Source organism: Sus scrofa, chromosome 3, assembly GCF_054392235.1.
Source record: "Sus scrofa isolate SSC_HxYL_T2T_F1_AM1 chromosome 3, Sscrofa_HxYL_maternal_Yorkshire_Landrace_v2.0, whole genome shotgun sequence".
Lineage (NCBI taxonomy): Eukaryota > Metazoa > Chordata > Mammalia > Artiodactyla > Suidae > Sus > Sus scrofa.
Genome location: NC_139385.1, coordinates 79,212,311 through 79,238,820, shown reverse-complemented (window position 1 = coordinate 79,238,820; position 26,510 = coordinate 79,212,311). Strand labels below are relative to the sequence as shown.

At 35.5% G+C, this 26,510-nt stretch overlaps 1 long non-coding RNA gene across 7 annotated transcripts in view; it reads left to right on the top strand.

The window, feature by feature from the left end:
* The window catches only part of LOC106509776 (uncharacterized), a 705,874-nt gene that overhangs the window by 477,782 nt on the left and 201,582 nt on the right, over positions 1-26,510 (top strand). For all 7 annotated transcript variants that reach the window (XR_014841591.1, XR_014841586.1, XR_014841588.1 and 4 more), the window contains exon 4: positions 16,072-16,166. This is a non-coding gene — a long non-coding RNA (uncharacterized LOC106509776). The remainder of the gene's footprint in view (positions 1-16,071; positions 16,167-26,510) is intronic.

The following is a 26,510-nucleotide window of genomic DNA, read 5'->3' as shown; positions in this document are numbered from 1 at the left end:
GGCAATTTTGGACATAGTGGATGAAAACAGACAATAACAAAACTTAAGAAGGCTTCACAATCAGGCATGCTATCACAGTTTTTTTCTTTGTCTTTGGACATCAGAAACTCAGAAATAAATAGATTAAAGTGGATTCTGATGCTGAAATTCAAACAAGATTTTTAAAAGTTGTAGAAAGGTAAAGAGAGGAAAACAGGTTGAGCAAAATGAAAAGGATGGGGGCCAGCTTGAAGTAGTTTGAACAGAATTGGCGGCATCAAAGAGAAATGGAAAGCCTCCCATAAAAATGAGGGGCAGAAAGAGAGAGACTTTCATGGCCTCAGGAATTTAAAGTTTTCAAAAGATGCATTTTGGGAAAGAACAGTGCACAATGGAGTACTTCTTAATAGCTCCTCAAGGATGCAATCTCCCTAGTACCAACAGTTCCTGTCTGATTATCTATGAGAGAGATTTTCCAACAGCAATACCTGGGAGAATAAAGTGACCACCAGCCTATAGGCAGAATCCTCAGTCTGCAGGAATTTCAGAGTAGAAAGCTGAAGCAATAGCCTCCAAGGCAGAAACATGGCAAAACAGAGCTCAGAAAGCCTTAGGATATTTCTAGGGAATGTAAAATAAGGACAGAAAACCAGGAACATGGGACATATAATATCATGACATTTGCCCAGAGAATTGTCCATGATTAGAATGAGGACTCAAATGCATAAAGATTGGAATGTTGCCCGTTTAGTCAAGGCTCATTATTAATCATTGAGATCAATTGAAATGGAAGTTTTAAATGTTTGATACAGACAAGGCAAGAAAGGAGGTGACGTCCCTAATGATTTAGGGGATGCACAATAAAGCTACTTTAATAAAAAAAAAATTAAAAAAAAAGCATGTGTGTTTGGTGTGCTCCCTTAGAGAGAAAAGACATTCTAAGTCATGTATTTTTCCCCTTAGGATTTTGGAAGCATAGTGTCGAATTAGTGTTTAGATAGAGGATTTTACCAAATCAAGTATAAATTTCACAAGTGTGCATTTCTGGCTAAACCAGTATGGATTGGCTTACCATTGGTCTAGCTTATTTAAAAAAAAAAAAAAAAACTGTTTTTTTTTTCTTTTCACATGTTTTCTCTGTCTACTATCTTTGCCCCCAGTGCATTGTCTGCTCTAGTCTGATAATATCAATGTACATCTAAGTTTTACAGAATTGGATTTTGGAAGCATAAATTTAGCTAGAGAAATGGTGGTTAAGAGCTGGATGCTTGAAATGTTTCTTGTTATTACTCTGGAAGTTTAGAAACTTGGAGTGGTTCAATTAGCATTCACTCTGTGATCTGAGTGAGATCACTCTAAGTGGAACTAAGTTCAACTAGAAAATGATGAACAAGATGTTTATTTCCTCCTATTTTTCTTGGAAGCTAGTATAGTCATCTGTGTCCATAAGTTTCTTCTTACTTAGGAGGCAATGCCTAGGAGGAACAGCTTTAATTGGCTTTGCCCTATATATTTTTCAGAAACTAACTGAAGAAAAAAATGCAGGATCTAGATAGAGTGGACTTGATTTTCCTTATTCCTCCACTAAGTACAACTAAAAACCCTGGAAATTATGTATTAAACAAACATAAATACATTCTGAAAGGTGGAGAGAAGAAGAGATCTTAGGAACCCAGGAAATGCATGGTGTTGAATTGTCTAATTTATTTTTGTATCATATATCTCAGACTTATAGCTGAAGAAGTTGGCAACTTGCAAATGCCAGTAGGTATAGAAGAAAAAACAAAAGCATAAACAAAAAAAGTAAAAAACAAAAAAACCTGTTATCCCTTGTGAGCAGATCAAGAAAAATATTTTAGACAATAATGACTTACTCCAGGCAAATATCACAGGAAAAAAAAATTCCCAACAGAAAGTGCTGACAGAAAACTTAAAATTTACCTTCATGAAACTTCATCAAGGTATTCTGATATTTCTTGAATGGTGTCAGAGAAGGGCCACTAGGGAGCCAAGACTTTCATTCCTTCCAACCATTAAAGAGGCTCCCCAATCCTGTGGTGTCAGTGAAGGTCAAATGGGTATTCTTGACTACAGCTCCCACATGATAAAAACAAGGTGTCCCTTCCCCTTCATGCTTATGTGGTGTCAAAGGACTTTCATCATTGTCCAGGGGCAATAAAGCAACTTCTGTTATGGGTTTCACCTCCCTATATGATCTCCACTTGGTTGGAGTGGAGTTGGTTATTTGGTTGTCAGTGGAGATCATGTAGGGGGGTAAAACTCATCATTGCCCAGCAGCAGTGAGCCACTATTAATCAATAATGAGGAAGCACTTAATCATGAGTAGCAAAGGATATCAAGTACGGAAGCTGGACTTCTCTCTCCACTTGGAAATAATAAAGTGCCACCTCTCATTCTTAATTCAAGGTTATGTCAAGAACAACTAAAACAAAATGTTTAAATAAGCTGCAATATCTCAATATAGTGCAAAAATATTCAGATTTCTATAAAGAAATAATTTATCAATCTAAGAACAAGTAAAATCTCAAACTGGATGAAAAAAAGACAATTGATAGATGCCAACATTGAGATGGCAGAGAAACTATAATTATCTGACAAGGATTTTAAGGAAGCCATAATAAAATGCTTCGATGGACAGTTATAAATTTGGCTGAAAAAAATGAAAACTAGACAGCTTTAGCAAAGAAATAAAAAAGTGATAGCAAATAAAGAGAAGACATGCAGGAAAAAAAATGGAGATATCAGAACTGAAACATTCAGTAATTGAAATGAAACATCTACAGATGGACTCAGAAGAAGAATGAAGAGAGAGAAAAGCAAAGAATTGGTGAACTGGAAATATAACCATAGAAATTAATCTGAACAGTAGAAAGAAATGCACTGAAAAAAATAAGAACATAGTCTAAGGAATGTGTGGGACTATAATAAGAAATCAATCTTTTGTGTTATTGAAGCCCCAGATGGAGAGGAGAAAACAGATGGTGTTGAAAAAATAATTGACAAAATAATGGCTGAAAAATCCCCAAATTTGGCAAAAGATGTAAAAATATAAATTCAAGAAACCAAATTAAGCCCAAAAAAGGACAAAGTGAAGAAATCATGCCGATATACATAATTAAACTTCTAAAAACTAAAGACAAAGTCTTTAAAGCAGCCAGAATAAAAGGACACTCTACCTGTATGGGGAAAACAATTCAAATTAAAATGGGTTTTTCATCAGAAAACACAGAAGCCAGAAGGAAATAGCACAATGTATTTTAAGTGCTGAAAGAAAAGAACTGCCAACACAGAATCCTATACATAGCAAAAATATCCTTCAAGAATGAAGGACAAATAAATCATTCTCAAATGAAAGAAACCCAAGAAAATGTATAATCAGCAATACTACTACTACTATACACACACATACACACACACACACACACACACACACACACACACACACGCATGCACACAAATAGCTAAAGGAAGTTATCTAAACAAAAGGAAATTATAAAAGAAGAAATCTTAGAATGTTAAGAAGAGTAAACAAAAATATGGATAAATATAATTGACTTTTCCCTCCTTTAAGTTTTCTAAATTATGTTTGTTGGGTGAAGAAAAGAATGGAACCTGACTGATGTGATTCTGAAAGTGGCAAGGTTTCATTTCCTCACTCAAACTAGTAAATAACAACACAAGTAGTCTGATATAAATAATCAATATATAATATAGTAACTAGAGAAACCATAATAAAATGTATTCAAAGAGGTACACTCAAAAACACTATAGATAAATACAAATAGAATTTTTAAAGATGTTTTAGTAACCCACAGAAAGGCTTATATATTGAAAAATAAAGAAAAGATAGAAATAACAACAGAACACAAAGATGAGAGTCTTAAGCCCTAACATATGTATAATTATGCTGAATATAAGTATTTTTTAAATATTAATTAAAACTACTGGTGGAGTAAATTAACTGTGGCCCAACTATATACTATCTACAAGAAATTCATTTAAAATATAATTATACAGATAGGTTGAAAGTAAAAAGATGGAACAATATATATCAATAGTCATCAATAATCAACAATAAATAATCTACGAAAAGCATGAATAGCTATTTAATAATTAATAAAGTAAATTATTACTTTATTAATAGCAAAATAAAACTGGCAGCAAAGTAAAACTGCCAGAGAGAGATATGGGCATCATATGATAAAACATTCAACCAATTAAGAAGACATAACTATCCTAAAAATGTATGCACCAAATAACCAAGCTAGAACATATATGAAGCAAAAACTAATTGAACTAAAAGATGTAGATAAACCAACATTAATAGTTGGAGTTTCAATATATGTTAAACAAGGCAGAAAATAAGCAAGAATATAGAAATTTATAGTACCATTAACCAATAGAATATAATCAATATTTATAGAACAGTTGATCCCAAAACAGGAGAATACACATTCTTTTCAATGGCCGATAGAAGATTTAATAGGATATATAGTCCCAGGACATATGTTGGGACTTATGAGACATAGATAATTGTAAAACAACTTAATTCAATAACAGACATAAAAGGTAAATCACCAAATACTTGAGAACTAAACAACACTTCTAAATAATTTGTGGGTCAAAAATGAAATGTCAAGGGAAATACACATATAAAATATTAATATATTAAATTATATTAAATAAAGAGTCATATATATAAAAGAAAATGAAAGTACTACATGGATAAATCTGTGGGATACAGCTAAAACGTTGCTAAGAAGGAAATATATAGCATTAAATGTATATGATACAAAAGAAGAAAAGTCTCACAACAATAATTTGAGTTTCTACATCAAGAAGATCGAAAAAGAAAAAAAAATAACCCCAAATTTAACAGAAGAAAGAAAATAAAAATGCAATTATAAATCACTAAAACTGTAAAAGAAAAGTCAGAGAAAATAAAGAACTTGTTTTTTGGAAAGATCAACAAAATATACCATCCTCTAGGAAGGCTGATGGAAAACAAAAGAGAGAGAGAATGCAATGTTCAATATCAGGGATGAAATAAAAGATATGATGACATTTTTGTGTATGGTGTTAGGGAGTGTTCTAATTTCATTCTTTTACATGTGGCTGTCCAGTTTTCCCAGCATCGCTTATTGAACAGGCTGTCTTTTCTCCACTGTATATTCTTGCCTCCCTTGTCATAGATTAGTTGGCTATAGATACATGGTTTAATTCTGGGCTTTCTAGCCTGTTCCACTGATCTATATTTCTGTCTTTGTGCCAGTACCATACAGTGTTGATGACTGTTGCTTTATAGTCTAGTCTGAAGTCAGGGAGCCTGATTCCTCCAGCTCCATTTTTCTTTTTCAGGGTGTCTTTGGCTATTCTGGGTCTTTTGTGCTTCCAAACAAACTTTAACATGTTTTTTTCAAGTTCTATGAAAAATGTCCTTGGTAATTTGATAGGGATTGCATTGAATCTGTAGATTGCCTTGGGTAGTATAGTCATTATGATAATATTTACTTCCAATCCAAGAGCATGGTATGTCTTTGATTTCTTTCATCAGTGGCTTATAGTTTTCAGAGTACAGATCTTTTGTCTCTTTATGTAGGTTTTACTCCTAGGTATTTTATAAACTCAAAATGGATTAAAGACCTAGATATAAGACCAGACACTATAAAACTCTAAGAGGAAAATATAGGTCAAACACTCTCTGACATAAACGACAGCAACATCTTCTCAGATCCACCTCTTAGAGTCATGATGGTAAAAATAAAAATAAACAAATGGGACTTAATTAAACATAAGTTTCTGAACAGCAAAGGAAACCCTTAACAAAATGAAAAGTCAACCCACAGTGTGGGAGAAAATATTTGCAAATGAATAGACTGACAAGGGATTCATCTCCAAAATTTATAAACAACTTCTGCAGCGCCATACCAAAAAAACAAACAACCCCATCAAAAAATGGGCAGAAGATCTAAACAGACAATTACCCAAGGAAGACATACAGATGGCAAAAAAACACATGAAAAGATGTTCAACATCACTCATGATAAGAGAAATGCAAATCAAAACCACTATGAGGTACCACCTTACACCAGCCAGAATGGCCATCATCAAAAAGTCTACAAACAATAAGTGCTGGAGAGGGTGTGGAGAAAAAGGATCCCTAGTACACTGTTGATGGGATTGTAAGTTAGTGCAACCACTGTATAAAACAGTATGGAGATGCCTCAGAAAACTAAAAATAGAATGACCATTTGATCCAGCAATCCTAGTCTTGGGCATCTATCCAGAGAAAACCATGACTTGCAAAGACACATGTACTCCAGAGTTCATTGCAGCACTATTTTCAATAGCCAAGTCATGGAAAAAACCTAAATGTCCATTGACAGAGGAGTGGATCAAGAGGATGTAGTACATATACACAGTGGACTATTACTCAGCCATTAAAAGGAACTAAATACCAGCATTTTTAGCAATGTAGATGGACCTAGAAAGTATCATGCTAAGTGAAGTCAGTCAGACAATGAGACACCAACATCGAATGCTTTCACTGACATGTGGAATTTGAAAAAAGGACAGACTGAACTTTGCAGAACAGATACTGACTCACAGACTTTGAAAAACTTATGGTTTCCAAAGGAGACAGTTCAAGGGGTGGGGGACGTGCTGGGGTTGTGGGATGGAAATGCTATAAAATTGGATTGTGATGGTCATTGTACAACTGTAAATGTAATAAATTTATTGAGTAATAAAACAAAACAAAACAAACAAAAAAGATATGACAGAACCTGAAGATATCAAAAAATAAAAAGGAAAGAGTACAAACAACTCTATACACATAAATTTGACAACTTATATATGTCAATTCCTTTAAATGGACAATTCATTTAAAACCATAAACTACCACAACCCATTTATGATGAAATAGATAAACTTATAGCAGGGATTCATGATTTCTTTTATATTTCAATGTTAATGCAGTCAAATTATATTGAGAGGCTAAAGAAAAATAGTGTGATCATTTCAATTCAGAAAAAGCATTTAGGAAAATTCATGACAAAAGTTTTTGAAAATTAGGATCAAAAGAGAACCTTGATTTAGGATCTCTTCAAAACTATGTGCAAGACTATCTGTAATTTGTTGAAGTCTAAAGAAATCTGCTTCTAGCATTATGCTTAATGGTGAGACTGAATTCATTCTCTCTCAGACTAATCAAGGATACTCACTTTCATCATTCTTATCCAACATAATGTTAGACTTTCTACCAATGCAATAAGATGATAAAAGCAAACAGATTGTATACATACAGGCATATAGATTATAAAGGAAGAGATAAAACTGTTTCTACTACAGATGACATGACTATCTACATAGAAAATACTAAGGAATCTACCAAGAACAAACAAACGTAAAACCTCCCACTATTATTGAGTTTAAGATCATCATTGAATATAATTTAAAAGTACAAAAAATAAATTATATTTCTATATACTAGTAGTAAACAGTGGTAGTGAAGTTAAAAATACAGTCATCCCCTTTTTTGACCATAGTCATTTAATTCCCCCACTTTACACCCACCACCTCTAATAACCACAAATCTGATCTCTTTTTATGTTTGTTTCTTTTGAATTCCATAGATAAGTGAGATCATAAGGTATAGTCTTCCTCTGTCTTGCTTATTTTACTTAGTGTAATGCCCTTAATGTCCATCCATTTTTTTCATAAATGTCAGTATATCCCTTTTATGACTGATTAGTATTCCATTTTTACTGAATAGTATTCCATTCCATTCTATATAAATATATAAGCAGAAGTAGAATTGCTGGGTTATATAGTAGTATAATTTTTAATTTTTTGAGAAACCTTCATAATGTTTTCCATAGTGGCTGTACCAAATTACAGTCCCATAGGCTTTCCTTTCTCCATACCTTACCAACACTTGACATTTCTTATCTTTTTGAAAATGCACATCCCAACAAAGTGTGAAGTGATATCCCGTTTTGGCTTTGATTTGCATTTCTCTAGTGATTAGTGATGTTGAACATCTTTTCATGAACTTATTTGGCATTTAAATATTTTCTTTGGAACAAGATAATTCCCAAGTCCTTTGCCCATTTTTAGAATTGGGTAATTTATTTTTCTGCTTTTTCTATAGGTTGCTATTTCATTTCATTGATCATTTATTTTGCTGTGTAAAAGCTTCTACAATATGATCCATCAATTCCACTTCTAGGCATATATCTGAAGAAAACAAAATCACTATGTCAAAGAGATATCTGCACCCCTGTCCTCACTGTAGCATTATTTACAATACCCAAGACATGGGAACAACCTTGTGGATAAAGAAAATATGGCGCAGGAACACTTTATATATAAAAGGAAATTCTATCCAACCACAAAAAAGAAGGAAATCCTACCATTTGTAACAACAATGATGGTCCTTGAAGACATTATGGCAAGTGAAATAAGTCAGCTAGAGAAAGGGAAGATAAATAGTGCATGATCTCACTTATATGTGAAATCGAAAATGTGAAAGCAAAGTAAAACAAACAAAAAAAAAACTTGTATAAAAAGAGATCAGATTTGTGATTATCAGAGGAGATAGGTGGGAGGTTGGGGAATTGAATAAATGTGGTTAAAAGGTACAAAATTTTGTACAAAATAAATAAGTAATGGGATGTATTGTGCAACTTACAGTAAACACTGTTGTATGATGTATTTAAAAATTGCATAGAAATAAATCCTAAAAGTTTTTGTCACAAGGAAAAACCTTTTTTGTGTGACTACATGAGATGATGGATGTTAACTAAATTTATTACAGTGATCATTTCACACTAGCATATATATGTCAAGCCATTATGCTGTACATTTTAAACTTAAAGTTTCTATATGTCAGTTATATTTCAATAAAACTGAAAAAATGGAAAATGAAGTCATTTAAGAAGGAAAGAAATATACTTAAGCTCAACTTCTCTCATGAAAACACAAAAATTACAACCAACTGCTGGGCAGCCATTAATAAAATTGACTAGGAACTACCAAAACAGATATCCTAAACTCAAAGACAAAGAAGATACACTGAGATCGTAGGAGATGTCCTTTCTTGACATAAGCAATTCCATACCCACCAGGTGGGCAACCCAGAGACTGGAAAAATAACTTTTGTAGATGCTCTCACACAGGAGTGAGAGTTCCAAGCCTCTCATCAGGTTCTCATGCCTGGGGGGCTGGCATTGGGGTGAGGAGCCACCAGAGCATTTGTCATTGAAGTCCAGCAGGGTTTGTGTGCGGTAGCCCCATAGGACTAGGGGAAACAGACACTCCACTCTTGGAGGGCACACACAGGGTTTCATGTGAAATGAGTCCCAGAGAAAAGTGGAGACTCTCTAAGAATCAAGGTCAGACATATCTGTGGATCTTGGAGGATCTCCTAGGAAAACAGAGGGCAGCTGTGGTTTGCTATGAGGTAAGAACATTGGAGGCAGAGGTCTTGGGAGCAATTATTGGCATGAAAACCCCTGAAGATGGCCATTTTGGAAAACTCTGGGCCCAACCATCATGGCTGGGAAACCCCAAGCCAAACAACAAACAAGGTGGGAACAAACTCCACCTATCACCCAAATCCTCCTAGGCATACAGCTGCCTCTAATCACATCCAGAGACTGAGCCCCACCTACGAGAGGGATAAGAATAAGATCCACATACCAGTGGTCCCAAACCAGTTCCTTCCATTAAAAAGCCTGCAAGAGAAGAAGGGTTGGGGAAAAAACTGTAACTGCAAAGTATACATCTAAGGATAACCTGACCCCCTTGCTGTACAGTGGGAAAATTAAAAAAAAATAAAAAAAATAAAAAATAAAAAGCCTGCAAGAAGCCCTTGTACAAAATTCACCCACAGGTGGGCAAACACCAGAAACAAGAGAGGCTACAACACAATAGCTCGCAAGAAATGAAAAAGCAGAGAAATGTTCCAGATGAAGGAACAAGAAAAAAAAGCAGTCACCATGAAAAGACTTTGTAGTAATGATAGTAAAGACAATCCAAGATCTTGGGAAAAAAAATGGAGGCAAATATTGATAAATTATAAGAAACAGTGAATGAAGAAATACGAGACTTTAAGCAAGCAGAGATGCAAAACACAATAACTGAAATTTAAAAATTCATTAGAAGGAAACAATAGAAGAATACGGAAGGCAGAAGAACGAATAATCAAGGTGGAAGACAGACTGGTGAAAATCACTGATGCAGAACAGAACAATGAAATGAAAAGAAATGAAGACAGCCTAAGAGAACTCTGAGACAAGTTTAAATGAACCATCATCTACATTATAGGGATGCCAGAAGGAGAAGAGAGAGAAAAAGAGAAAATATTTGAAGAGATAATAGCCATAAACTTCCATAACAATGGAAAGGTATCACTCACTCAAATCCAGGAAGCATAGGTGAATAACATACAAAATAAACCCAAGGAGGAACACCCCAAGGCACATATTAATCAAACTGACCAAAGTTAAGAACAAAGAGAAAATATTGAAAGCAGCTAGTAAAAGCAACAAATAATATACAAAGGAACCCCAATAAGTTTATCAGCTGATTTTTCAGCAGAAACTGCAGGCCAGAGGAAGTGGCACAATATACTTAAAGTGATACAAGGAAAAAAAACCCAAACCAAGAATAATCTACCCAGCAAAGCTCTCATTCAGATTTGAAGGAGAAATCAAAAACTTTAGAGACAAGCAAAAGCTAAATTCAGCACCACTAAACCATCTTTAAAACAATTACTAAAGGAAATTCTGTAGGTTGAAGAGAAAAGGTCATAACTAGAAACAAAGAAATTACAAATGAGAAGTCTCACCAGTAAAGGCAAACATATAGTAAAGGTATAAAATCATCCAAAAATATATGCTACCAATACCAGAAATCATGAGACGAGCAGGGCACTAAAGCAGGATACTGGAGATACATTTGCAATTAGAAGACCTGCAATTTATAATAATCTTGTGTATATTATATAATAATCTTATATATAATCTTGTGTATATATATATATGTATATATATATATATATATATATATATATATAGACTCCTAAGTGAAAACCTCCTAAGTGAAAACCTGATCAAAAACTAAAAATCTACAATATACACACACAAATAAGAAAAAGCAATCCAAACATAACACTAAAGATAGTCATCCAACCACAAGAGAAGAGAACAAGAGAATAAGGTAAGAAGAAAGACCAACAAAAACAAATCCAAAATAATTAATAAAATGGCAACAAGAACATACATATCAGTGATTACCTTAAGTATAAATGGACTAAATATTTCAACCAAAAGACATGGACTACTTTGATGGATACAAAACCAAGACCTATGCATGCTTTTTTCCAGAGACCCACTTCAGTTCTAGGGACACATAAAAACTGAAACACTATATGATGATCAAAAGATCAATCCAAGAGAACTATACAACAATTGTTCACCTAACAAAGGAGAACCACAATATATAAGGCAACTGCTAACATCCTTAAAAGGGGAAATTGACAATAACACAATAATAGTAGGGGACCCTAACACTTACTTACAGCAATGGAAATATCATCCAGTCAGAAAATCAACAAGGAAACACAGACCTTAAATGATGCACTAGAGCAGATGTACTTAATGTTCAACCCCAAAGAAACAGAATACACATTCTCAAGCACACATAGAATATTCTCTAGGATAGATTATGTTCTGGGCCACAAATCAATCCTTGATAAATATAAAAGAATTGAAATCATATCAAGTATCTTTTCCAACCACAATGCTATAAGACTAGAAATTAACAAAAAGAAGAAAACTGCACAAAACACATACACGTGAAGACTAAACAACAGATGACTGAAGAAATAAAAGAGGAAATAAAAACATACCTAGAAGCAAATGACAATAAAGACACAGCAATCCAAAACCTATAGGATGAAGCAAAAGCAGTTCTGAGAGGGCAGTTTGTAGTAGTACAAGTCTACCTCAGGAAACAAGGAAAATCTCAAATTAAACAACCTAACTTTACACCTAAAGCAACTAGAGAAAGAGGAACAGACAAAACCCAAAGTTAGCAAAAGGAAAGAAATCATAAAGACTAGAGCAGAAATAAATGAAACAGAAATAAAGAAAACAATGGAAAAGATCAATGAAAATAAGCTGGTTCTTTGAAAAGATAAACAAAATTGATAAACCCTTATGCAGACTTATCAAGGAAAAAAGAGAGAGGACTCAAATCAATAAATTAGAAATGAAAAAGGAGAAGTTACAAGGGACATCACAGAAATGCAAAGGATCATCAGATACTACTACAAGCAACATGCCAATAAAATGGACAACCTGGAAGAAATGGACAAATTCTTAGGAAGATACAATCGTCTAAGACTAAATCAGAAAGAAATAGAAAAGATGAATAGACCAATCACAAATACTGAAATTGAAACTGTGAGTTAAAAACTTCCAACAAACAAAAGTTCAGGATCAGATGGCCTCACAGGCAAATTCTATCAAAAACTACCAAAAACAAGAGTTAACACCTATCCTTGCAAAACTATAATAAAAAATTCTACAGCAAGGATTACTCCCAAACTTATTCTATGAAGCCAGCATAATCCTGATACCTAAACCAGACAAAGATACCACAAAAAAAGAAAATTACAGGCCTAATTCACTGAAGAACATAGACACAAAAATCCTAAATAAAATACTAGCAAACTGAATGCAGCAATACATGAAAAAGATCATACACCATGATCAAGTGGGATTTATTTCAGGGATGCAAGTATTTTTAAATATCTGCAAATCAATCAGTGTGGTATATCACATTAAAAAAACTGAAGAGGAGTTCCTGTCATGGTGCAGTGGTTAATGAATCCGACTAGGAATCATGAGGTTGCGGGTTCGGTCCCTGCCCTTGCTCAGTGGGTTAACAATGCGGCGTTGCCGTGAGCTGTGGTATAGGTTGCAGATGCGGCTCAGATCCCCAAGTTGCTGTGGCTCTGGCGTAGGCCGGTGGCTACAGCTCCGATTCGACCCCTAGCCTGGGAACCTCCATATGCCGTGGGAGCGGCCCAAAGAAATAGCAAAAAGACAAAAAACAAACAAACAAACAAAAAAAACCCTGAAGAATAAAAACAATATGATCCCCTCAATAGATGCAGAAAAGCTTAACAAAATGCAACTCCAATTTCTGTTAAAAATGCTCCAGAAAGTGGGCATAGAGGTAACCTACCTCAACATAATAAAGGCCTATATGAAAAACCCACAGCTGACATCATTCTCCATGGTGAAAAGCTTAATGAATTCCCACTAAGAATAGGAACAAGACAAGGATGTCTGCTCTCACCACTTCTATTCATGGTGAGAATACTCACCACTATGAGAGTTTTGGAAGTCTTAGCCATGGCAATTAGAGAAGAAAAATAAATTAAGGGAATGCAAATTGAAAAGGAAGAAGTAAAACCATCACTGTTTGCAGATGACATGATACTATACCTAGAAAATCCTAAAGATGCTACCAGAAAACTGTTAGAGCTTATCAATGAATTTGGTAAAGTTTCAGGATACAAAATTAATACACAGAAATTGATGGCATTTCTATATGTTAACAAAGAAAGATCAGAAAGAGAAATTAGGGAAACCATCACATTTATCATTGCATCAAAAAGAATAAAATACCTAGGAATAAACCTACCTAAAGGGACAAAAGACCTATACTCTGAAAACTGTAAGATGCTAATGAAAGAAATCAAAGATGACATAAACAGATGGAAAGACATGCCATGCTCTTGGATTGGAAGAATCAATATTGTCAAAATGACTATACTGCCCAAGGAAATCTACAGATTCAATGCAATCCCTATTGGACTACCAATGGCATTTTTCACAGAACTAGAAACAGAAAATTTTAAAATTTGTATGGAAACAAATGAACTTATTTGTAGAATACAAAGAGACTCACAGACTTTGAAGAACTTATGGTTACCAGAGGGGACAGGTGGGAGGGGAGAGAGGAGTGGACTTGGATTTAGGGATAGAAATGTCCTAAAGTTGCATTGTGATGGTTGTTTGTACAACTATAAATACAATAAAATTCAAAAAATAAAAAGAAGGGAAAAATACTTTCATTTTATTCAGATACAGTTCCTTTGAGTCCTAGTTGCTGGATTGCTCAGTTTCTGGGCTATAAATTAACATTTGATTTATTGTGTAGTTGCCATGAAATTTGTAATTTGTTTTTGAAATAGTCAAATAGATGTTGTCTCAGATTTAAAATAAATAAATAAATATTTAGGTGTAAGTTTATCAAAACATTTTAGGATTTGCATGCTGAAACTGCAAAATGTTAATGAAAGAATTTAAAGATCTGTATAAATGATGAGACATTCATGGATTTATTTATGGACTGGAAGACTTATACAGTAAATATATCAATTATCTTGAGATTAATATCTATGCTTAATGTAATTCTTTAACCCACTAAGCAAAAAAGTTTTGCAGCTATAGTCAAAATTATTCTAAAAAGTATATATAAAGACAAAAGAACTATAATAGTTAATGATTTTGAAGGAAAATAAAGTGGAAAGGATGAGACTACCCAGTTTCAAGGACATTCTATAGCTAGGGTAGTCAAGATTGTATAGAATTGGTGGAGGGATAGACATATAAATCAAAGAAATAGAATAGAGAACCCATAAGCAGACCTAAGCAATATTTTGGACAAAAGTATAAAAGAAATTCAATGAAAGAAGAATAGTAGGAGTTCCCATCATGGCTCAATGGTTCACAAACCCGAACAGTATCCATGAAGACATGGGTTCAATCCTTGGCCTCTCTCAGTGGGTTAAGGATCCAGTGTTGCTGTGAGTTGTGGTGTAGGTCGCAGGCACAGCTCAGATACCACATTGCTGTGGCTGTGGCGTAGGCCAGCAGCTGTAGCTCCAATTGGATCTCTAGCCTGGGAACCTCCATATGCCATGGGTGTGGCCCTAAAAAGACAAAAGATAAAATAAGAAAAAAAAAAAAAAAACCCAGAAGAATAGTAATTTCAACAAATGGTTATGGAATAATGGGGCAATTTTTGCAAAAACAACAACAAATGAACCTCAACCTAAGTCTCACAACTTATAGAAAGATTAATTCAAAATGGGTCATGGACTTATATGTAAAATTCAAAATTATAACTTTTTTTTAGAAAAAAAGGAGTATCTTATGAATCCAGAATTAGTAGAAGATACTTTATTATCATTGATACCAAAAACATATCCATTAAAAACAAAAATTGATAAATTTGACTCAATTTGAATTAAAACCTTTTACTCTGTTGAAAAATCTAAGACAAGGTGATGAGTAGATAAAACATTTGCAGTTACATATCTGCCAAATAATTGTAAAGAAATGTCAAAATTCAGGAATAAAAAGTTTAATTAAAACTTGGACATTAGAGTTTGTCATACTAAATAAGTCAGAAAGAGAGACAAATACCATATGATATCATTTGTATGTGAAATCTAAAATATGACAAAAATGAACCTATCTACGAAACAGAAACAGACTCACAAACAGAAAACAGAATTGTGGTTGCCAAGCAGGCACAGGGACAGGAAGGGAGAGACTGGGAGTTTGGGATTAATAGATATAAATTATAATATATAGAATGGATAAACAGCAAGTTCCTACTATATAGCACAGGTAACTATATTCAATATCCTATAATAAAACATAATGAAAAAGAACATTAAACATGAATAAATATTATAATGGAATCACTTTACTATACAGAAGAAACTAACACAACATTGTAAATCAACTATAAGTCAGTTTACAAAAAACAAAACCAAAACTTTTCAGGAACTGCAGTATTTCAGGTTGCTGTGGAGGTATGGGTTTGATCCCTGGCCTGGGAATTTTCATATGCCACATATGTGGCCGAAGGAAAAAAGAGGATTATTGGGGAAAAAAAAAAAAAAAACTTGGACAAACGACACTAAGAGACATTTCACTATTCTGTTTTTGTTATGTTTTTTTTGTTTGTTTGTTTTGCCAGTGCATGCTGCAACTTGAGGGATCTCAGTTCCCAGACAAAGGATTGAACCAGACCATAGTGGTGAAAGCACTGAGTACTAACTACTAGGCAACCAGGTAACTCCCTCACTATTCTAATTGAATTTTGTTGTTGTTGTTGTTGTTTTCCTAAAATTTTATATATGTACATAAATATATTTTTTCTTGGTATTGCCATAGTATATTTGTAGATGAAACAGATTTAAAATTATTGGAGGATTTTTTTCAATTCTGAGAGCATGAGGCATATACCTTTGTGAATGATTATAAAAATCCACTTGCATATGTATTTGAATATTTGATAAAAGGGAAAGCTGAGTATCTATGATGTCTCTAGCTGTGTTGTGTGGGTCGTTAAAGCACTAAAATGATTCTGATTTACCCTGGAACATATATATCCCCTGTCAAACTTGAGAAATAAATGCTATAGGAAATACAGATAGTGAAGCCTTTGGGAAAGGGGTTGCCCAGGAACTCTGGCTTGATTTTTACAATCTGGCCTAATTAATCAGAAAATTATTTTGGGGGTATAGCATGTATTCTCAATGGGGGTGATGTCAGCTCCAAGGGGGAAAAATTTGGTCATTTAGGTCAAAAATTCTTATTTGATTTATGGATAAAGTATGATTATCTATTCAGTTCATAAACAGACGTATACTATATCTATTGTAAAAAATGTAATGGGGGTGCCTTTAAGGGAAAAAAAAGCCTTTTAAGGAATGTGATAAAATGATTGAGAATCACCGTTCCACAGTAATAAACAAAAAGAGTTGATTCCTTTGCATGCATTTCTTTGCATCTATTTGGTAAAAGGTGGTTGCTTAAGGATTTGTGAATGCAATATGCAGACCTAATAAAAGTTCATGAATCTTAGCCCAATACTGGCCTAAAATTTGAAAATTATACAATGAATGACGACTAACGTAAGACTAATAACCTTTACAAAATCCATGGTCATAGTTGTTAACCTCATAATTACAATAGGACTTAAATCTTAGATGAGGTGAGAGGTAGGGAGGGAGAGAGAATGAGATTTAAAAAGGGAGAGTGAAGGAGATGGAAGGAGGAAGGGACAGGGGAGGGGGAGAGAGAGAGGGAATCTCTCTTTCCAAATTTGTAAATTTAGGTGAATAATGGAACTAGAAAGAAAACCTTTAGAGTTTACAAAAGCCAGCTAACCATCAAAAGGCCATCCTGAAACTCTTCTTAAATTACTAATACAGAAATCAGAAACCAAGTATCTTTATGACTGGAGTGTAGAAAAACAGAACATTAGTGTAAATAACGAGTTTTGGGAGGAATGAAGAAGGAAATTATATTATGCAATTTTCTTTGATATTCTGTTTTTCCTCCACCACACATTTGATGATGGCCATCCGCCAGAAGGCATTGTTTGTTTTTGTTTGCTTTTGCTGTTACTGTTTTGTTATGACAATGTTGTTGTTCTGTTATGACGGTTCTCTGTTGGTAGATATTTCCAAGCAGCTAAGGGGAGTCTAACTCAGTGGCAAGCTCAGTAGAAAGGTGCACTCTTTAAAGACAGAAGCACACTGACAATATCAAGTAGACGTGAGCACTCTGATAATATCTCCGGCTTGCAGTGGACATCATTTCCTAATGACTGATGTTATGAGATCTTGCTACCTTTTGCTTCTTGGCAAGCCCAGAATGAATTCTATATGTAAATCATTATCTTGGAATAAGGACCTCACAGAATTTAATTACTTTAAGTACTGTTTAAAAAGAAAGTGAAAAAGGGTTAGTCTCAATACAAATGGGCATTGATGTTCTAGAATTCAAATGATTATCTTCTCATGTAAGTAGCACTAGGCATGCCGTCTAAGTGATCTTGTAACTCATCACAAGTGGCAGCATTATTTTACACAGAAGGTAGATTTACACACCAGGCTAATAGGCAATCAAGGCTTTGAGATAAATAGATATCAACGTGCAGTGGGAGAAATTCAAGGAACCATAATTAAATTTACATTAAACAATCAAGTAAAGCAAATCCCAGCAGAAATGCAAAAGCACAAGGACAGCTTCACAGGCAGACTAAATGAGTAGTAAAAATTCAAAATGTAAGCAAGACTCCTCTCTTTCAAAATAATCTCTGTGTTTGTGACATTGTGATTTAAAAGAAGTATGTGTTTGGTTTTTATTTTTGTTTCCTGTAACAGAATTTCTGAAACCCTTGGAATGTCTTAAAGGATAAAACCAGTAAAAATGTCTTTTGCGATTCATAACAAGCCCTTTTCAATCCTACCTGAGTTCATGTTAATGAAGTAATTTTTGGAAAGCTCCTACATAACCAAGGATGGGATCTGGTTGCTAGGGCAACCAAAGATGTGATTAGAATATTCGAACTTTCAGCCCTAACTTTCAGGGGCTGGAGGTTGACTTAATTTCCAACGGCTAATTATTATTTAAATATCCCTACGTAATGAAGCTCCCTAAAACCCCCTGGAGCCCAAGATTTGGAGAACTTCTAGATTGATTAACACGTGCAGGTGCTTGGGAAGGTCTCATACCCAGAGAGGGCATGAAGGATCTGTATCCTTTCCTCCATACCTTGCTCTATGCATGTGCTCTATCTGTCTATTCTTGAAGTATATAGCCTTTACGATAGATTGGTAATCTGAGTAAGTAAACTTGTCCTGAATTTTGAAAGCCCTTCTAGCAAATGATGAAACCCAGGAAGGGGTTTGTGGGAACTCTGGATTTATAGCCAATCGATCTTAAGCCCAGGTGACAATCTAGACTTGTGATTGGTATCTGAAATGGGGCAGTCTTTTGGGGCTGAGACTTTAACCTGTAAGATCTGATTCTCTCTCCAATTGGATAGTATAAGAATGAGTTAAACTGCAGGACACTCAGCTGGTATCAGAATTGCTTGATACGGCAAACCTTTCTACAGATCTGATATTAAAAGTGAAGCATTGAGGATAGAGGAGAAAAAGAGGAATTTTATCTTTCCATTACGAATTTTAAAAGATTATATTATTCAGGCTTTGTATAGGATAATATTCCAGTATCAGAAATGGTATACTAGTCACAGAATAATCATAATCTAGATTTCAGAAGTAGAATGAAGGTCATAAGACTAGCAGGAAAAACATGATACAAACTCACTGAATATTCAGTAAGAATTTAATTTAACAAATACTTTCTTTTGTTTGTTTTTCTTTTTTTTCCCCATGCCCTCGGCATGCAGCATTTCTCAGGCCAGGAATCAAATTCATGCTAGAGCAATGACCTGATCCACAGCAATGACAACAATGGATCCTTATTTGCTAGGCCACCAGGGAACTCCTAGTTTAACTAATGGTTTTGATCCTTAAACTCTAGAAAATTACTCTACAGATGGTGAAAAGGTGAGATAGGCACCTTTTCAATGCAAACATAATAGCAGAAATAAGGAAATTTGGGCTAATGATCAAGGACCTGCTGCTTGTAATCAAATGAACTGCATTCAAAACCGTGTGAAATTTCTTTTCTTTTTTTTTTTTTTAATTTTCCCACTATACAGCAAGGGGATCAAGTTATCCCTACATGTATACATTACAATTACATTTTTTTCCCCCACCCTTTGTTCTGTTGCAACATGAGTATCTAGACATAGTTCTCAATGCTACTCAGCAGGATCTCCTTGTAAATCTATTCTAAGTTGTGTCTGATAAGACCAAGCTCCAGATCCCTCCCACTCCCTCCCCCTCCCATCAGGCAGCCACAAGTCTTTTCTCCAAGTCCATGATTTTCTTTTCTGAGGAGATGTTCATTTGTGCTGGATATTAGATTCCAGTTATAAGTGATATCATATGGTATTTGTCTTTGTCTTTCTGGCTCATTTCACTCAGTATGAGAGTCTCTGGTTCCATTCATGTTGCTGCAAATGGCATTATGTCATTCTTTTTATGGCTGAGTAGTATTCCATCGTGTATATATACCACATCTTCCGAATCCAATCCTCTGTTGATGGACATTTGGGTTGTTTCCATGTCCTGGCTATTGTGAAGAGTGCTGCAGTGAACATGCAGGTGCACGTGTCTCTTTTAAGTAGAGTTTTGTCTGGATAGATGCCCAAGAGTGGGATTGCAGGGTCATATGGAAGTTCTATGTATAGATTTCTAAGGTATCTCCAAACTGTTCTCCATAGTGGCTGTACCAGTTGACATTCCCACCAACAGTGCAGGAGGGTTCCCTTTTCTCCACAACCCCTTCAGCTCTTGTTATTTGTGGATTTATTAATGATGGCCATTCTGACTGGTGTGAGGTGGTATTTCATGGTAGTTTTGATTTGCATTTCTCTTATAATCAGCGATGTGGAGCACTTTTTCATGTGTTTGCTGGCCATCTGTATATCTTCTTTGGAGAACAGTCTATTCAGGTCTTTTGCCCATTTTTCCATTGATTGATTGGCTTTTTTGCTGTTGGGTTGTATAAGTTGTTTATATATTCTAGAGATTAAGCCCTTGTCGGTTGCATCATTTGAAACTATTTTCTCCCATTCTGTAAGCTGTCCTTTTGTTTTCTTTTTGGTTTCCTTTGCTGTGCAAAAGCTTTTCAGTTTGATGAGGTCCCGTGGGTTTATTTTTGCTCTAATTTCTATTGCTTTGGGAGACTGACCTGAGAAAATATTCATGATGTTGATGTCAGAGAGTGTTTTGCCTATGTTTTCTTCTAGGAGTTTGATGGTGTCCTGTCGTATATTTAAGTCTTTCAGCCATTTGGAGTTTATTTTTGTGCATGGTGTGAGGGTGTGTTCTAGTTTCATTGCTTTGCATGCAGCTGTCCAGGTTTCCCAGCAATGCTTGCTGAATAGACTTTCCTTTTCCCATTTTATGTTCTTGCCTCCCTTGTCAAAGATTAATTGACCATAGGTGTCAGGGTTTATTTCTGGGTTCTCTATTCTCTTCCATTGGTCTGTTTTGGCCACACTGTTTTGATGACTGTGGCTTTGTAGTATTTCTTGAAGTCTGGGAGAGTTATGCCTCCTGCTTGGTTTTTGTTTCTCAGGATTGCTTTGGCGATTCTGGGTCTTTTGTTGTTCCATATAAAATTTTGGATTGTTTGTTCTCGTTCTGTGAAAAATGTCATGGGTTATTGGATAGGGATTGCATTCTAAGGTAAGGTTGGCAAACTTTTACTGTAAAGGACTATAAAGTAAATATTTTAGGCTTTTTGGACCAGATAAGTTTCTGACAGAAATTCTTTGTGCATGTGTGTGTATGTACTTTTTTTTTTCCTTGCTTTTGATTTTTAGGGCCATGTGTGCAGCATATGGAAGTTCCCAGGCTAGGGGTCCAATCAAAGCTGCAGCTGCAGGCCTACACCTCAACCACAGCAATACAGGATCCAAGCCACGTCTGTGACTTACACTACAGCTCATGGCAATGCTAGATCTTTAACCCACAGAACAAGGCCAGGAATTGAACCTGCGGCCTCATGGTTACTAGTCAGGTTCATTATCACTAAGACACAATGGGAGCTCCCTATTTACTACTTTTTAAAATTCTCTGACTATTGGAATTCCCTTGTGGCTTGGTGTGTTAGGCTCTGGCATTGCTATTGCTGTGGCTCCGGTCACTACTGTGGCATGGGCTTGATCCTTATCTTGGGAACTTCCACATGCCACAGGTACAGCCAAAAAAAAAAAAAATTACTGTCTAAAAATATGTCAATGGTATATTAGGCCTGTGGACCATAGTTTGATAATTCCAGGTCTAGAACAAGTTACTTATCCTTAAACGCTCAGTTTTCTCAACTTATGAGGGGAATAGTACCTCTCCTACAAAGCTGCATTTAATAATATTAAAGATAAAGACTGCTTCCAAAGCATTTAAAATGTGGTTTCTATTTAGTAAATGGTAGTAGCAGGAGTCATTATGACAGTAGTCATAGTTGAATAGTTTAGTTTTTACACAATTATTATTATTACTTTTATTTTATTAAAACATTACATTATTATACAATTACAAAATTGCTTATATTTTATTCTTCTGAGTGCTGTGGATGTTTCAATGAAAAATATTATGGGTGTTCCCATTGTGGCTCAACAGGTTAAGAACCTGACTAGTAACCATGAGGATGCGGGTTTGATCCCTGGCTTCCCTCAGTGGGTTAAGGATCCAGCGCTGCTGCAAGCTACAGCATAGGTCGCAGATGCAGCTCAGATCTGGCATTGCTGTGGTAGTCATGTAGGCCAGCAGCTGCAGCTCTAATTCAACCCCTAGCCTGGGAACTTCCATATGCCACAGAGGTGGTCCTAAAAAACAGACAAAAAAATGTATGTCTATTTTGGGGGAAGGAAGTCTTTGAGAAGAATATGCTTCAGCTATGTGTAGTAGGTATAATAAGTAGAGAGATGTAGCAGATATAGTAGCAAGAGCAAAAACATCAGGCCTTTTAAGAGAGTGTAAAGGACCATGAGGAGTGTGGCATTTCTAGCAAATGCATTCAGTGTGGTATAACATGTAATTGTGAGCAAACATAGTCAGTAAAAAAAAAAAAAAAAAAAATTGAGAGTCCATCAGGCTCCTCTGAACCTTCTTCCCAACCAGTCTTTGTCTATTATGTCTCCATGTCCTACTTTATATTGCCTTTAACAAGAATCCTTCTACATTGGTTTAGGTAGAACCTCCACCCTTAATACCTGATCACTTTTTATATGTCATGTTCCTCATCTTCCACCAGCCTCCAGGTGATGTCTCATTCCATTGGCCTGCTTTCAGCAAGAATCCGACTAGTATAGTTTGTGAGAATCCCTCCTTAACCCTGACGTTTCCTCTTAGTAATTTTCCATCCACTGACACGAGCCACCCAACTCCCCTGCTCTCATCCTGCATGGTACTTTGGTTATGAATTCCCACTTTTCCTTGTTGTATTCAGAGTTGGGCCCAATATCTCTCTTCTACTGCAAAAACCCATTGTATAAGTCCTCCCGAATAAAGTCTGCTTTCCCATTCTTTAACAAGTGTCATGAATAATTTTTTCCTTAATGATGATCACATGCAGGGTTTGGTAGGGATAGGTCATAAAGGACTTATTCAATAGAGTACAGCAGTGAGCATTATCCTCTAAGAAAGGATGAAATAGGATTGGGCAAAGGATTCAAATATGGGAGTCATATGGGCCTTATCTTTTTTTATATTGGACAAATGTATGTGCAGATCACTTGACCAAGAAAAATAGGTCATTCTGGCTGGAAAGCAAATGAGTTTTCAAAAAGGTTAGACTGGGAGCAGTGAAACCAGTTAGGACTATCCAGATCTGTGATTATGAGTGTCTGAAGTAGAAGGAAGAATAGAGGGGCTAGCATTGTGGGCAGAATTTTTTTTTTTTTTTTTTTGCCTTTTTGCTATTTCTTTGGGCTGCTCCCGTGGCATATGGAGGTTCCCAGGCTAGGGGTCGAATCAGAGCTGTAGCCACTGGCCTAGGCCAGAGCCACAGCAATGCGGGATCCGAGCCGCATCTGCAACCTACCCTACAGCTCACGGCAATGCCGGATCGTTAACCCACTGAGCAAGGGCAGGGACCGAACCCGCAACCTCATGGTTCCTAGTTGGATTCGTTAACCACTGCGCCACGACGGGAACTCCAATGGGAAGAATTTTTAAGGGTTTTTTCAAGTAATGGTGCTGTGTTTTGCCTAGTGCATGTTACAGACGTATGGAGGATGAGTCTCAAGTTTCTGGCTGCTTGGAATGGAAGCACATCAATAAGGATTATGATGAGAGGAAGAGTCACAGATGGAGCAGAGAAAAATACATTCACTTTTGGATACATTGATTTTGATGTCTACCATGGTCACTTGTCCAGTAGGTGGTTGTGTATTCAGGTTTGAATACCAGGTTTGAGAATATATATTTTTACGTCATTTCACATAGGTGAGTTTTTAAACCATGAAAGTGAGTGACTTTGGCCAGGAGAATAGGTGGAGGAAAAAGAAATGTGGGTAGAAAAATTGTGGGGAAAAAAGTTTTTTGTGTTAAAATTTAAAGGAAGCAGTTTATATTTCATAATCCTATGTCCCTGTCTTGACCCACTCTTCATCACTCTGCTTACTGGTAACCATACTTTGTTTTCTATATCTATGAGTCTGTTTTGGTTTGTTATACACATTTGTTTTATAAAATAAATGAGAAACAAGAGTAAACTCTTCAGCATATGGAAATATATCCGTTATTTTGTAATAACTTTAAATGGAGTATACACTGTAAAGATATTTAGTCACTACATCTGAAACTAATATAATATTGTAAATCAACTATACTTCAAAAAAACATAAAGGACTGATTTTGTAGTGTAATTTATGTAGACTATGCTAAAAAAAAGAATGGTGAAAAGATAAGGAACCATGCAATTGACAAATTAACTTGATCATAATCTCTGAAATATTTAAATTGTAAAAAAATCAATATATTTTAGAATTTCTCAAAATGCACTTTCAGCATGCATTAAAGTTATTTCAGTTAAGCCTTGCCATATAACTCACATCCAAACATGACCCAGTAAGAAATTAGGCAGGTGTAATTTTCTATGTGGTGCTAAGGACTGTTTTTTTCTTGATCTACTCATTATTTCACGTGTTTAAAAATAATTAGGCCAATCAGATATATATCTTTCTGCTGATGCAAACAGGAAGACAAGTATTGTCCCATTGTCTTTGCCCTGGCATGGTAAAAAAGAGGCAGTTGCGTATATTTGCCAATATCAACATCAATTAGTCAAATTAAAATGATTGAATTCACCATCATAAACTGATCTTTCTTGAATAATTACATATGGTGTGATAATACATACAGCAAAAACGACGTTCTATAAACTACAGGCAGGTTTTCCAATGTATATAGCAGTGTGCTGATATCTTTCCCAGATACTTTGTAAACCAAAAACACTCATATGGCACAAACCCTTGGGGTCATGTATAAAAAATATTGTGTTAAAACAGTAAAGAAAATATGCTTCTTTTTTGTTTCAAATATTCTAAATTTGCTAGCTTGGATGCCAGCTGCCTCAAAATATCAGCTGCATACCTAGTTTGATGCTTGGGGACTTTCATTTCATTTGGTATAATTGACCCTGGCTAAAAAAAAGCATCCTCACCACTACTATAGCATGTACTAAAAATTTATTTGTGGAAGGTAGTCTTCTCCAATCTTCGCATGAATTTACTTTTTTTTTTTTTCTTTTTGTGTTTTGGCCTTTTCTAGGGCTGCTCCCCCGACACATGGAGGTTCCCAGGCTAGGAGTCTAATCAGAGCTGTAGCCGCCAGCCTATGCCAGATCACAGCAACGTGGTGTCCGAGCCGTGTCTGCGACCTACACCACAGCTCATGGCAACACCAGCTCCTTAACCCACTGAGCGAGGCCGGGGATCAAACCGGCAACTTCATGGTTCCTAGTCGGATTCGTTAACCACTGAGCCAAAACGAGAACTCCATGAATTTACTTATTTAATTCTCATGACAACTCTGATTTAGATAAAATCATTACCACCATTTGTGAAGGTAATATAGAAGGAGTATAGAAAGTATAAATAATTTGCCCATGCATTTACCAAATATCAAATAGCTGGTAAATAGTGAAAGTGGGTTTTATATTCCATGGCATGTTTGCATGGTCCGTACTTCTAATCACTGCATCTCACTACACTAATACTGCCTCTCATCTTACTATAAAGCCTTCCTAAAGTAATAGAGTCAGGTTCAAGGAACATCAGGATTCAAATAGAATTCTGCCTTCTGCACAGACAGAAGAATTTGTTAGAGAGCAAAGACTGGGTTAGAATGTTACAAGATCTTCATCTACTTGAGGAAAGGAATTCATTTCCTCCTCTTTATGGGGGTATCCAATTATCGGAAAATGGAAACAGTTCATTTAATCCTTGCCTTTGCATAAGAAGGCATAATTCAGTGGGATAATGGAATTTCGAACATGACCATTTCAAAACTCTGTGAAAGATACTGATGGGCAGGTTTGGGACAGGTGGGCTTAGCAGTGGATCAGAGCCATAAATAATATCACGTAGTCTTCAAGTAATGTAACTTCCAGTTTTCCATGACTTTGTCTAGTCTAGAAACAAGTATGATAACTCTCCAATTTATCTATAGACATGGAACTTAACTGATTGTGCAAATGTGAAAAAATCAATGAAATCTATCTGAAAGAGTACAGGGGCTATTCAGAGCTTGCTGCAACACGAAAGTTAGGCACCATAGCATACATTTGGCAGAGACTCAAAGACAGGCAGAGGAGTAGGAAAACTTTATTTATTTATTTATTTATTTATTTATTTATTTATTTATTGGGCTGCACCCACAGCATATTGATGTTTCTGGGGCAGAGATCTAATCAGAGACACAGCTGTGACCTAGCTGGATCCTTAACCTCCTTGTGAATTCCAGGAAAGCTTTATAGTGA